Below are 12,684 nucleotides of genomic sequence, written 5' to 3'. Positions count from 1 at the left end.
TCTGGAAGTTCATGGTTCACATACTGTTGAAGCCTGGCTTGGAGAAGTTTGAGTTATTACTTTGCTAGTGTGTAAGATGAGTGCAATTGTGAGGTAGTTTGAACATTCTTAGGCACAGCCTTTCTTTGGGATTTGGATGAAAACTGACCTTTTCTGGTCCTGTGACCACTGCTGAGTCTTCCAAATTTGCTGGCATATTGAATGCAGCACTTAACAGCATCATCTTTTAGGATTTGAAATAGTTCAGATGGAGTTCCATCACCTCCCCTAGATTTGTTCATAGTGATGCTTCCTAAGGCCCACTTACTTTGCATTCCAGGATGTCTGGCTCTAGATGAGTGATCACACCATCATGATTATCTGGGTCATGAAGATCTTTTTGTATAGTTCTTCTGTGTATTTTTATCACCTCTTCTTAATATCTTCTTCTGTTAGGTCCATACCATTTCTGTCCTTAATTGTGCCCATCTTTGCACAAAATGTTCCCTTGGTATCCACTGGGTAGCCCACAGCAAAGACAGCCACACAAACCAAAAGGGAAGGAATGTTAAGCTGAACTGTCATTGACCTGCCAGACTCAGGTACCCATGAGCTGTGAAACATATGTAGAATTATGAAAAGATTATGTGGCCCTGGATGTTGTAAATGCACTATAGACTGTTTCCCCTTACTAAAATAAAGTGATGGAGTGATGCCTCCATAGAAAGAGCAATTAGTGGTAGGGAATGAAGTTCCTTACCTTTCTTTCCCCATCCTCTCCCTCCCAATCCTTTCAAGTCTCCCATGGGTCCAGTTTGGGAATTCTTGCAGAATCCGAAGTCCAGCAGTTTAACAGCTATTAAACACGGTCATAAAGTGAAGATGCAGCCCTCGAGTTGGGCTCTTGGCAGCGTCAGAGGAATATGGCAAACCGCATAGCTCTTTCACTGACAGGAAATAATGGAAAGGATGAGGGAGGAGGTATGGACAGACCAGATTGGGACTCGGAGACGATGAGCCATGGAGCATACTAACCCACTCTGGTATTGCTATTTAGTACCTGTGAAGTCTACCATTATGCATTATTAAATTCATGTATTATTGAATCATGAATCCTTGTTCCCTGATAAGAAATGGAGATGATTTCTTAGTTTAAATGAAAGCCCTGCCTCCTTATTTAAATAAAACTGCATTACTGGCTGCCTAGCATGCTAATCAGAAAGCTGCATTAAACAGGTAGGACTATATGAATTAAAAAATAATGAAACAAGACTTTTCAGCCAGACATTGTTCCCTCGCCTGCTTTTCATGACAGCGGATTTCCTACTTGGAGTTGATAAGACAACGGCAAATGAAGATAACAACATGAGAGGGAAATCACTCACTCTAATGGGCTCCACCTGTGCAGACTTCAGCTCATTTACATGGCTGCAGAAAAATTAGAAATCATGCAGCAATTAGTCTGTTCTAGATTATGCAGTGTGTCAACTGATACCACTCAGGAGAGCACTAGTGCTAAAATGGTTTCAGAAGATAAATCTGCTCTCCTATACAAACAGTTTTAATTACCTGGAAAACGGCATTGCCTGTTGAGAAATCTCCATTGTGAACCTGGGCTGCTCTCCTGCTATTGGAATCAGATGTCGGGAAATTCCAATGTTTATGTAATTGACTCATATAATATTTGATGACTTGTTGAAACTGAAATTGGGTCTTTTGGTCGGCTCCCCAATTGTTCATCAAAGGCCCCTTTAATGTTTCTGTTAGAGTTGGTCAGGGAAGGGAATTTAGATTTTTTTAAGAGTGTATGTTTACTGGTACCCTTTGCTTCTTGAACCTTAACTTTTGTAAGTCTATACAAATCTGATAATTTTTCATAAATCATTTCGAATATGAAGCTGGAGTCAACAGATCAAGCAAATATGAACAATTCCTTATGAATAAAATGTTAAAACCATTAAGGTTTTGGAGTCTTACTTGAGATAGGGGGAGAAACTCTTCTATTCATTTTGGCCTTGAGGTATAACTTTCCTAAAAACCAAGGAAGTGTCTAGGGAACAGTTATGAAAATTCAGCTTTTGTATTTATATCATCATCAATTCAGTCACTCAGTTGTGTCTGACTCTTTGTGACCCATGAACCCCAGCACACCAGGCTTCCCTGTCCATTACCAACCTCCCTCGTTTACCCAAGCTCATGTCCATTGAGTCGGTGATGCCATCCAACCATCTCATCCTCTGTCGTCCCCTTTTCCTCCTGCCCTCAATCTTTCCCAGCATCAGGGTCTTTTCAAATCATTTAAAGATTTTACTTTGATATGCTTATAGAAATGTTTATGTATTTACCCACTTTATTTATTCTTTTTTTGTTTGTTTTTTTAATTGTTTTATTGGATTTGAAAGTAATGCATTAAAGTCTGAGGTTAATGGAGGCATTCTTCAAGAGAATGTTTTGGTCCTTGGGTAGCAATAACTTCTTGGGATATTGGTAGAAAGCATTCTGTCTGTGCTTTTAGGGAAGACAGAATTAAGGGCTCTTATGGAAAAGAGCAAGTAAATACTTAGCATTGTCCACTAGAGTTTTCTCCCAAAGCAAACCTTAAAAATGGCTTCTGGTTGGTGGATGGGAGTAGGAGTGAAGCATGTCTTGAAAGGCAGGCTGTGTGTTCCTTCAGTGGTGAAAGCAGGGCCAACCTTACCTACAGGTAAAGAAGGCAATCCCCCTAATATAGATGGGATTTCAGTCAGCAAACCTCTACTGGCCAAGAGATTTTTTTCTAAACTTGCTCTCCAAAACTGAGTTCAAGATTCTAATAAAGATATGGAATAGCCAGGGACACTTCATATGGAACTTCATTGGTTTCCACCTTTCGTCCCAGAAGCTGTAGTCTAATGAAGGTTCTCTTGACAAAAGATTTGCAAAGACTATCAATGTAACATATGTGCTGTAGCCCCTTCCTTAGTAACAAAATGAATAAAGTAATGCTCAAAATTCTCCAAGCCAGGCTTCAGCAATATGTGAACCGTGAACTTCCTGATGTTCAAGCTGGTTTTAGAAAAGGCAGAGGAACCAGAGATCAAATTGCCAACATCCACTGGATCATCGAAAAAGCTAGAGAGTTCCAGAAAAGCATCTATTTCTGCTTTATTGACTATGCCAAAGCCTTTGACTGTGTGGATCACAATAAACTGTGGAAAATTCTGAAAGAGAGGGGAATGCCAGACCACCTGACCTGCCTCTTGAGAAATCTGTATGCAGGTCAGGAAGCAACAGTTAGAACTGGACATGGAACAACAGATTGGTTCCAAATAGGAAAAGGAGTATGTCAAGGCTGTATATTGTCACCCTGTTTATTTCACTTATATGCAGAGTACATCATGAGAAACGCTGGACTGGAGGAAGCACAAGCTGGAATCAAGATTGCCGGGAGAAATATCAATAACCTCAGATATGCAGATGACACCACCCTTATGGCAGAAAGTGAAGAGGAACTCAAAAGCCTCTTGAAGAAAGTGAAAGAGGAGAGTGAAAAAGTTGGCTTAAAGCTCAACATTCATAAAAAAAAAGATCATGGCATCCGGTCCCATCACTTCATGGGAAATAGATGGGGAAACAGTGGAAACAGTGTAAGACTTTATTTTTCTGGGCTCCAAAATCACTATAGATGGTGACTGCAGCCATGAAATTAAAAGATGCTTACTCCTTGGAAGGAAAGTTACGACCAACCTAGATAGCATATTCAAAAGCAGAGACATTACTTTGCCAACAAAGGTTCGTCTAGTCAAGGCTATGGTTTTTCCTGCGGTCATGTATGGATGTGAGAGTTGGACTGTGAAGAAGGCTGAGTGCTGAAGAATTGATACTTTTGAACTGTGGTGTTGGATAAGACTCTTGAGAGTCCCTTGGACTGCAAGGAGATCCAACCAGTCCATTCTGAAGGAGATCAGCCCTGGGATTTCTTTGGAAGGAATGATGCTAAAGCTGAAACTCCAGTACTTTGGCCACCTCATGCGAAGAGTTGACTCATTGGAAAAGACTCTGATGCTGGGAGGGATTGGGGGCAGGAGGAGAAGGGGATGACAGAGGATGAGATGGCTGGATGGCTCACTGACTCAATGGACGTGAGTCTGAGTGAACTCCGGGAGTTGGTGATGGACAGGGAGGCCTGGCGTGCTGCAATTCATGGGGTCGAAAAGAGTCGGACACGACTGAGTGACTGATCTCTGATCTCTGAAGGCACTGAAATGTTCTGCAGTAAAGAAATTCATTGAACACAGCATTTTCCAGACTGATCTGAAAGAAGTCAAATGCTCCTCCACACCCCTTTATAATGGAGTGGTCCTTTACATCCAGTATCCAAGAGAAGAAATTTGGGTCATACCCCTGCAGTTCAGGGGTGGGGGAAATGGCAAGAGCAGACTTTGCCTATGGACAGGAGGACACAGGACTTTAGGGTCATAGTTTATGGCGCTAGAGAGTGCAGAGGCCAACTTCATTGGCTGTGTGGATTTCTTTGGATTATTTCAAGGGCAATTTCCTCCCGTCTCAGCTCTTACACGCACAACATGTATACACAGGCACACACACAGACACACACACAGCCCCAGCCACATAATGTCCATCAAAGTCTAACACAGTTTTGCAACTTAGTTTCCTTACATGAGCCACTGAACACAAACAAAGGTTTTCACTGTCTTTTCTCTGATTCTCTCAAGGCTGGTAGGTACCAGTACCATTCTGGGTGCCCAGGAGAGGAGTTAATTCATTACACACAGTGCATACTTTACAGCATTAGCAGGTAATTCTCTCCTAGAACCAGAGCACAATGACACTCCAGCAATGTTTTTAGGATAATCCATTCTTTTCTGGCAATACCTTTTCTTACTCCACCTTCCCTGAAAGAGAACATAAAGTGCCACGTGATACTGCATCAAAGAATGATGGACTCTTTAATCTGGGAAGGATCTTAAAGATGGTGCATTAAAGGTGAGGACAGTGAGGCCCAGATGGATGGCCCTTGTTGCCCTGTGTGACACACTAAACCAAGACAGAACAGGATTATTGTTCTGGTCTTCAGAGACTTCAGTTTGTTCAACCACATCCCTGTGCTCTGCTATCACCCAGGGCCCCTCAGCAGAGGAGACAGCAGGCCCCATTCAAGAGTTCTAACCACAGCATGTGAATTTATCACTTTGAAAAAGTAGGTCATGCAGGACCCTGAAACTCAAAGAGACATGGACAGCACTGAGAATAACAAGAGATGGAAAGTCATCAGGGCAACTGGGAGTGTCCTGGAGAGAACAGGAATCTGGGTGTAAGGTGACTAAGTCTGTACTTTCTAGAGTCATAGCCCTCTCATGGGTGTGCCAACTCACCCCCTTCCACAGTGCCAACACAGCAGCGGTCATTCTGTTTCTAGAAGGATGCTAATAAAGAGAGGTCCAGGTGTGTACAGGGTGGGGGAGACTGAGCTCAGGATGGGGACCCCAGTTGGTCCTTCATATACCCAAGGACTGTCCTTACAGCCAAAGGGGGAATTCAGGATTAAAAAGCAACAACAACATAACTCAACTTTCTGCTTCTTGATCCATCTGCTTGAATAAATATGGAATATTTGCTAAAAATAATGGTGATTCTTAAAAATACTAGAAATAAATTGGATTTAGAAATATTCTAAGCATAAGTACAATGAAGAAATGAAACTATGGATTTGATGATATAAAACACAAAAGATTTGTACATTAGGGAATGGAACAAAGTCAAAGGTAACCTGGTAAGGTGGTCTGGCGTCACTGTGATCGGCACATGTTTCCACACTCTGTTTGAGGTGGGAGTAAATGTACCTCGGGATTTGAGAATAGGCAGCACTCACTGCATCAGCCCAACAGCATCCTTGAGAGGTGTGTTCTTGGCCATCACTGTTCTCTGCTCTTTATATCTCTTGAGGTCACAAATGTGTCCTCTCACAGTTCCTCTGAGCCACTGCTGATTACAGTTATGGGACGATCCCTACAGATTGCAGTGGTACTTACAGCACATTTCATAATATCAAAGAGTTTCCCCTTTGCCTGCTAACTTTTATCATTTCCTGTCACTTTAGTGAAGGCACTTATAGTGACCTCATAATTTGCATGTAACACCCAGAATGACATTCTTTGTTTCTTTGCTGCAGGCCTGGTGCCAGTTCTTGCATCCCTTTTATTAGTCATTATAAATCAAAGGGTCTACAGAATACAATAAATCACAGAGGAGACACAACAGATAAAGCCACATTCTTGATGTAGTGAGTACTCTGGAGCAGGATTTGACTGAGGGAGTTCCCAGTATGGTTCCCAGAGTACATATCCCAGATAGTATATTCCACCATACCAGTTTCCATTGACTAAGAGCATAGTGGAGCCCTGGAACATTGGAACAAATTTAACATATGGACTGTTAGCTCTGAGCCAAAGGAGGCTCAGTCCTTCATCTTCTTCTCTATCTCGGCTCACCCCCTTGGTGATCTCATCTTGAATTATGATTCTAAATACCAGTAAGTGTTGACTACTTGGAAATGTATGTCTCCAGCCCAGACTTCTCCCCTGAACTGTAGACTCATATATCCAACTGCCCATTTGACATCTCCACTTGGAAGTCTAATAAACATCACAGGCTGTCACCTTCCACAGGAAACTCCTGATCTTCTCAGGCATGTACCCCTTCCCCATCTCAGAAAATGACAATCTCCTTCTTCCAGTTGCTCAGTTCTTTCTTTTTCTCATCCCCACCTCCGACCAAGTGGGAAATCCTGTTGACCATTATCTTCAAAATATATCTAGAATCTGACCACTTCTCACCACTTACAGGCAATTCCACTGGTCCAAGCCCCCATCATCAATCACCTGAGTGACTGCAGTGGTTTCTAACTGATCTATTTTCCTTTTGACAGCTGCAGCTCAGGCTCCTCATAGCAGCCAGAGCCTGTCATGTCAGACCTTTAACAAAGGCTTCACCTGACTCGGAGGAAAAGCTCAGATCCTCACAACAGCCAGAAGGCCTTACTAGTCTGCCACCCACATCTTACTTCTTTCACATGATCTTGAAGTCACCTCTATTTTTCTCACTCTGCCTAAGCTATTCTGGGCTCCTTGAACGTATGTTTGAACACATCAGGCATTCTTCTGCCTTGGGAATTTTTAAAAATTTGTTTTCTCGTTTGCCTGGGTCATTCTTCCTCCAGATATCTTCACGACTCTCTCATTTCTCTTAAATCTTTGCCTGAATGACACCTTCTCAGTGAGTCCTTCACAGACCATACTATGTAAAATTGTAAACCTCATCCTGATATTCCTTACTTATTTTCTGACTTTATTTTCATCCATAGTCCCTATTCTATGTGATGTTACAACTTTAATGATTTACTGTCAGTATCTCTGCATCAAAATATAAAAACAATAAATGTAGAGATTTTTGTCTCAATTTTCCACTGCTATACCCTTAGTGCCTGGAATAGTGCCTGGAACATAAGAGACAAACAAAAAAAATGTTTGTTGAATGAATGAATAAAGGAAAGAAAAAAGATTTACATATTTTTTGTTTGTGCAAGATTAAATATTTGGGAAAGAATATATTTATGCTAAACTATGCTATGCAATGCAGTTTGTAAGTACGATTGGTCTGTGACATCTCCGAATCTCAGTGCCTTTTTGTAAAGTTTCTTTTTCATTTGTACAAAGTTCACTGTGGGTGTATACCAACTGGGTGGGCCTCCTGAATGGCTCTCTGACAGACAGTAACTCAAGAGATCCAGGTTATTTTCACCTGTAATTCTCTACATCCTCAGAATCCTTGACTTATACCAAATGGGAAAGTGAGGCAAATGGAGTTATTGAATGAAAGTTTGGATGAGATACTGCATAGGATCAGTTGGAAAATGACATACATACTTTTGTTCACTTTCCTTTGATCAGCACTCAGGTCCATGGTCTCATCTAGATGCAAGGATGATAGGGAAGGAATTGAGAAATATAGCTTAGCTGCAAGCCTGGGAAAGAGTAGAAGTAGATATTGGTGAACATTAGCAGTTTTTATGACATGTTATTAAAATCATATAAATTGATAAGATAAACAATAAGTCCCTAGGAAACCCTAAGTAGAGGAGAAAATCTAAAATTCTAAGGAACACATAAAAGCATGTTTAGCCTCAGTATAACAAATCAGTGCAAAAATTTAAATAAGATAACATTTTAGGAAGTTCTTTTCTAGTTTGCTGAGAGTTTATATAATGAATTTTGTAAAAAAAAAAAAATTGTAAATTTTTCCCCTGCATTTATCATGATGTATGTTTTCCTCCTTTAGCTTTTTAATGTTATTAGCTGCATTGGTTGACCTTTGGCTGTCAAAATAACCATGTCTTCCTCAGATAAAATACATTTAGATGTGATGTATTAACCTTTTGGGGCTTCCCAAGTGGTGCTAGTAGGAAAGAACATGCTTTAGACATAAGAGATGCATGTTCAATCCCTGGGTTAGGAAGATCCCCTGGAGGAGGGCATGACAAACTGCTCCAGTATTCTTGCCTGGAGAATCCCATGCGCAGAGGAGCCTTGCGGGGTATAGCCTGTAGGGTTGCAAAGAGTCAGACATAACTGAAGTGACTTAGCACCCACACATTATCCTTTTTGAATCTTGACTGATTAAATTTACTAATGCTTTGTTAAAGATTTTTGTGTCCATGGTTGTGAGATATTTGTCAGTGAATTTCTTTGATGTTAATGTTTCCATCAAATCTGAGTATTAAGGAAATTGAGAAGAGTTCCTTCATAGTCTACTTTCAGAAAGAGTTTGTATACATTAGGTATTATTTCCTCCTTGAATGTTTGCTAGAATTCACCAATGAAGTCATCCAAATTTTAAGTTTTCTTTAAGATAGATTTTAATAAGGAATAAACTTTATAAAATAGATATAGATAAATTCTGATCTTTTACATCTTCTTGTATAAGTTTTGGTACATTGTGTTTCTCTTTTCAAGGAATATGTCTTTTTCACATAAATTCAAGATTTATTTGCATAAAGTGGTTCATAATATTCACAGCTCTTTAATGGATCAAAGCCTTGTCATGGTGAAGGGGCTTGCATAGCTCAATGAAGCTATGAGCCATGCTCTGTAGGGCCATCCAAGATGAATGGGTCCTAGTGAAGAGTTCTGAAAAAATGTAGTCCATTGGAGAAGGAAATGGCAGTCCACTTCAGTAATCTTGCCTGGAAAACCCCATGGACAGTATGAAAAGGCAAAAGCATATGAAATATCAAAGACAACAGAATGATCTCAGTTTGTTTCCAAGGCAAATGGTTCAACATCATAGTAATCCAAGTATATGCCCCAACCATTAATGCCAAAGAAGCTGAAGTTGACAGGTTCTATGAAAAACTAATATCTTCAGGAACTAACACCAAAAAGATGTCCTTTTCATCACAGGGGATTGGAATGCAAAAGTAGAAGTCAAGAGATACCCGGAAAAATAAGCAAGTTTGGCCTTGGAGTACAAAATGAAGCAGGGCAAAGGCTAACAGTTTTTTCAAGAGAACATGCTCATCATAGCAAACACCCTTTTATAACAACCCAAGAGATGACTCTACACATGAACATCACCAGATGGTCAACACCAAAGTCAGACTGATTATGTTCTTTGCAGCCAAAGATGAAGAAACTCTATAAACAGTTATTAAAAACAAGACCTGGATCTGACTGTGGCTCAGATCATGAGTTTCTTATTTCAAAATTCAGGCTTAAATTGAAGAAAAGATGGAAAACCACTAGTCCATTCAGGTATGACCTAAATTAAATCCCTTATGATTGTATGGTAGAGATGATGAATAGATTCAAGGGATTATGTCCGGTAGACAGAATGTCTGAAGAACTATGGATGGATGTTCATAACATAGTACAGGAGGCAGTGACCAAAACCATTCCAAAGAAAAAGAAATATAAGAAGTGAAAGTGGAAGTCTCTCAGTCATGTCTGACTCTTTGTGAACCCATGGACTATACAGTCCAATGGAATTCTCCAGGCCAGAATACTAGAGTGGGTAGCCGTTCCCTTCTCCAGGGTATCTTCCCAACCCAGGAATCAAACTGGGGTCTCCTGCACTGCAGGCAGATTCTTTACCAACTGAGCTATCAGGGAAGCCCAAAGTGGTTGTCTGAGGAGGCTTTACAAATAGCCAAGGAAAGAAGAGACACAAAAGGCAAGGGAGAAAAGGAAATGAATGCAGAGTTCTAGAGAATAGCAAGGAGAGATAAGCAGGTCTTCCTAAATGAACAATGCAAAGAAATAGAGAAATGAGAAAGAATAGAGATTTCTTCAAGAAAATGGAGATATCAAGGGAATATTTTAGGCAAGGATGGGTACAATAAAGGACAGAAATGGTAAGAATCTAAGAGAAGCAAGAAGAGATTAAGAAGAGGTGGCAAGAATACACAGAAGAACTGTACAAAAGAGATCTCAATGACCTGGATAACCATGATGGTGTGATCATTCACCTAGAGCTGGACATCTTGGAGCATGAAGTCAAATGGGCCTTAGGACACATTACTATGAACAAAGCTAGGGGAGGTGATAGAATTCCAACTGAGCTATTTAAAATCCTAAAATATGATGCTGTGAAAGTGCTGCACTCAATAGACCAGCAAATTTGAAAAATTCAGCAGTTGCCACAGGACTGGAAAAGGTCTGTTTTCATTCCAATCCCAAAGAAAGGCAATGACAAAGAATGTTCAAACTGCCACACAATTCCACTCATTTCACATGCTAGCAAAGTAATGCTTGAAATCCTTCATGCTAAGCTTCAACAGTATGTGAACCAAGAACTTCCAGATGCTCAAGCTGGATTTAGAAAAGGCAGAGGAAGCAGAGATCAAATTGTCAACATCCATTGGATCATCGAAAAACCAAGAGAATTCCAGAAAAACACCTACTTCTCTTTCATTGACTATGCTAAAACCTTTGGCTGTGTGGATCACAACAAACTGTGGAAATTCTTAGAGATGGGAATACCAGACCACTTTACCTGTCTACTGAGAAACCTGTATGTGGGTCAAGAAGCAACCATTAGAACCAGACATGAAACAATGGACTGGTTCAAAATTGGGGAAGGAGTACATCAGGGTATATTGTCACCCTGCTTATTTAACTTGTATGCAGTTACATGTGAAATGCTAGGCTGGATGAATCACAATCTGGAATCAAGACTTCTGGGAGAAATATTAGCGACCTCAGATATGCAGATGATACCACTCTAATGGCAAAAAGTAAAGAGGAACTAAAGAATCTCTGGGTGAGGGAGAAAGAAGAAAGTGAAAGAAGTGGCTTAAAATTCAATTAAATTAAGAAAACTAAGATCATGGCACCTGGTCCCATCATTTCATGGCAAATAGAAGAGGAAAAAGTGGAAGTAGTGACAGACTTTATTTTCTTGGGTTCCAAAATCACTGTGGACAGTGACTGCAGCCATGAAATTAAAAGATGCTTGCTCCTTGGAAGGAAAGCTATGACAAACTTAAACAGCATATTAAAAAGCAGAGACATCACTTTGCTGACAAAGGTCCATATAGTCAAGGCTCTGGTTTTTCCAATAGTCATGTACAGATGTAAGAGTTGGACCATAAAGAAGGCTGAGTGATGAAGAATTAATGCTTCTGAATTGTGGTGCCGGAGAAGACTTTTGAGAGTCCCTTGGACAGCAAGGAGATCAAACCAGTCAATCCTAAAGGAAATTAACCTGAATATTCATTGGAAGGACTGAGGCTGAAGCTGAAGTTCCAATACTTTGTCCACCTGATGCGAAGAGCTGACTCATTTGAAAAGACTCTGATGCTGGGAAAGATTGAAGGCAAAAGGAGAAGGGGGTGACAGAGCATGAGCTGGTTAGATAGCATCACCAATTCAATGGATGTGAATTTGAGCAAACTCTGGGAGATGGTGGAGAACAGAGGAGCCTGGCATTCTGCAGTCCAGGCCTGCAAAGTATCGGGCACAACTTACTGACTGAACAATAACAATAACAATATCCACATATTATATTTTTAATGTGAAATACTATCTTAAATCTCCATGTTCATGAATATGAAATGGGACTTACGGTTTTCCTTTCTTAACAGATTTTTTTTTTCCCCTTAACAGATTTTTAAGATCAGTTTTAGGATCACATAAAATTGAGTGGAAACTACAGTCATACACAGATTCCCCCATTATTACCTCCCCACGAGAGTAGCTGTCACATTAGTTACAACTGATGAACCTACCTTGATACATCTTTATCCCCCAGAGTCCATTAGCATACATAGGTTCTCTCCTGGTGTTGTCCAGTAGAATGGACATATATCCATCATTATGACATCATAACACAGTTTCATTGGGCTAAAACTCCTCTATGCTCTACCAATTCATCCCTCCTCCCCACTGCAACCATTGACTTTTTTTTTTTTTTGCTATCTCTAACTTTTTTTTTTTTGTCTTTTCTAGAGGTTCATATGGAGAAGGCAATGGCACCCCACTCCAGTACTCTTGCCTGGAAAATCCCATGGATGGAGGAGCCTGGTAGGCTGTAGTCCATGGGGTCACCAAGAGTCGGACACGACTTCACTTTCACTTTCACTTTCACTTTTCACTTTCATGCATTGGAGAAGGAAATGGCAACCCACTCCAGTGTTCTTGCCTGGAGAAT

The 12,684-nt window shown here is 40.5% G+C and overlaps 1 long non-coding RNA gene across 3 annotated transcripts in view; it reads right to left on the bottom strand.

Moving 5' to 3' along the window:
• The window catches only part of LOC112448878 (uncharacterized), a 42,002-nt gene extending 29,679 nt beyond the window's left edge, over positions 1–12,323 (bottom strand). For 2 of the 3 annotated variants that reach the window (XR_009496472.1, XR_009496473.1), the window contains exons 1-3: positions 12,263–12,323; positions 7,905–8,002; positions 4,762–4,874 (exon numbers count right to left, since the gene is read on the bottom strand). This is a non-coding gene — a long non-coding RNA (uncharacterized lncRNA). The remainder of the gene's footprint in view (positions 1–4,761; positions 4,875–7,904; positions 8,003–12,262) is intronic. The other variant, XR_009496471.1, reaches the window with a different exon arrangement.
• Between the last annotated feature and the right edge of the window lie 361 nt (positions 12,324–12,684).

This window comes from Bos taurus, chromosome 11 (genome assembly GCF_002263795.3).
Source record: "Bos taurus isolate L1 Dominette 01449 registration number 42190680 breed Hereford chromosome 11, ARS-UCD2.0, whole genome shotgun sequence".
Taxonomy (NCBI): Eukaryota; Metazoa; Chordata; class Mammalia; order Artiodactyla; family Bovidae; genus Bos; species Bos taurus.
Note: the sequence above shows the minus strand (reverse complement) of the source record. Positions and strands in the feature narration are given on the sequence as shown.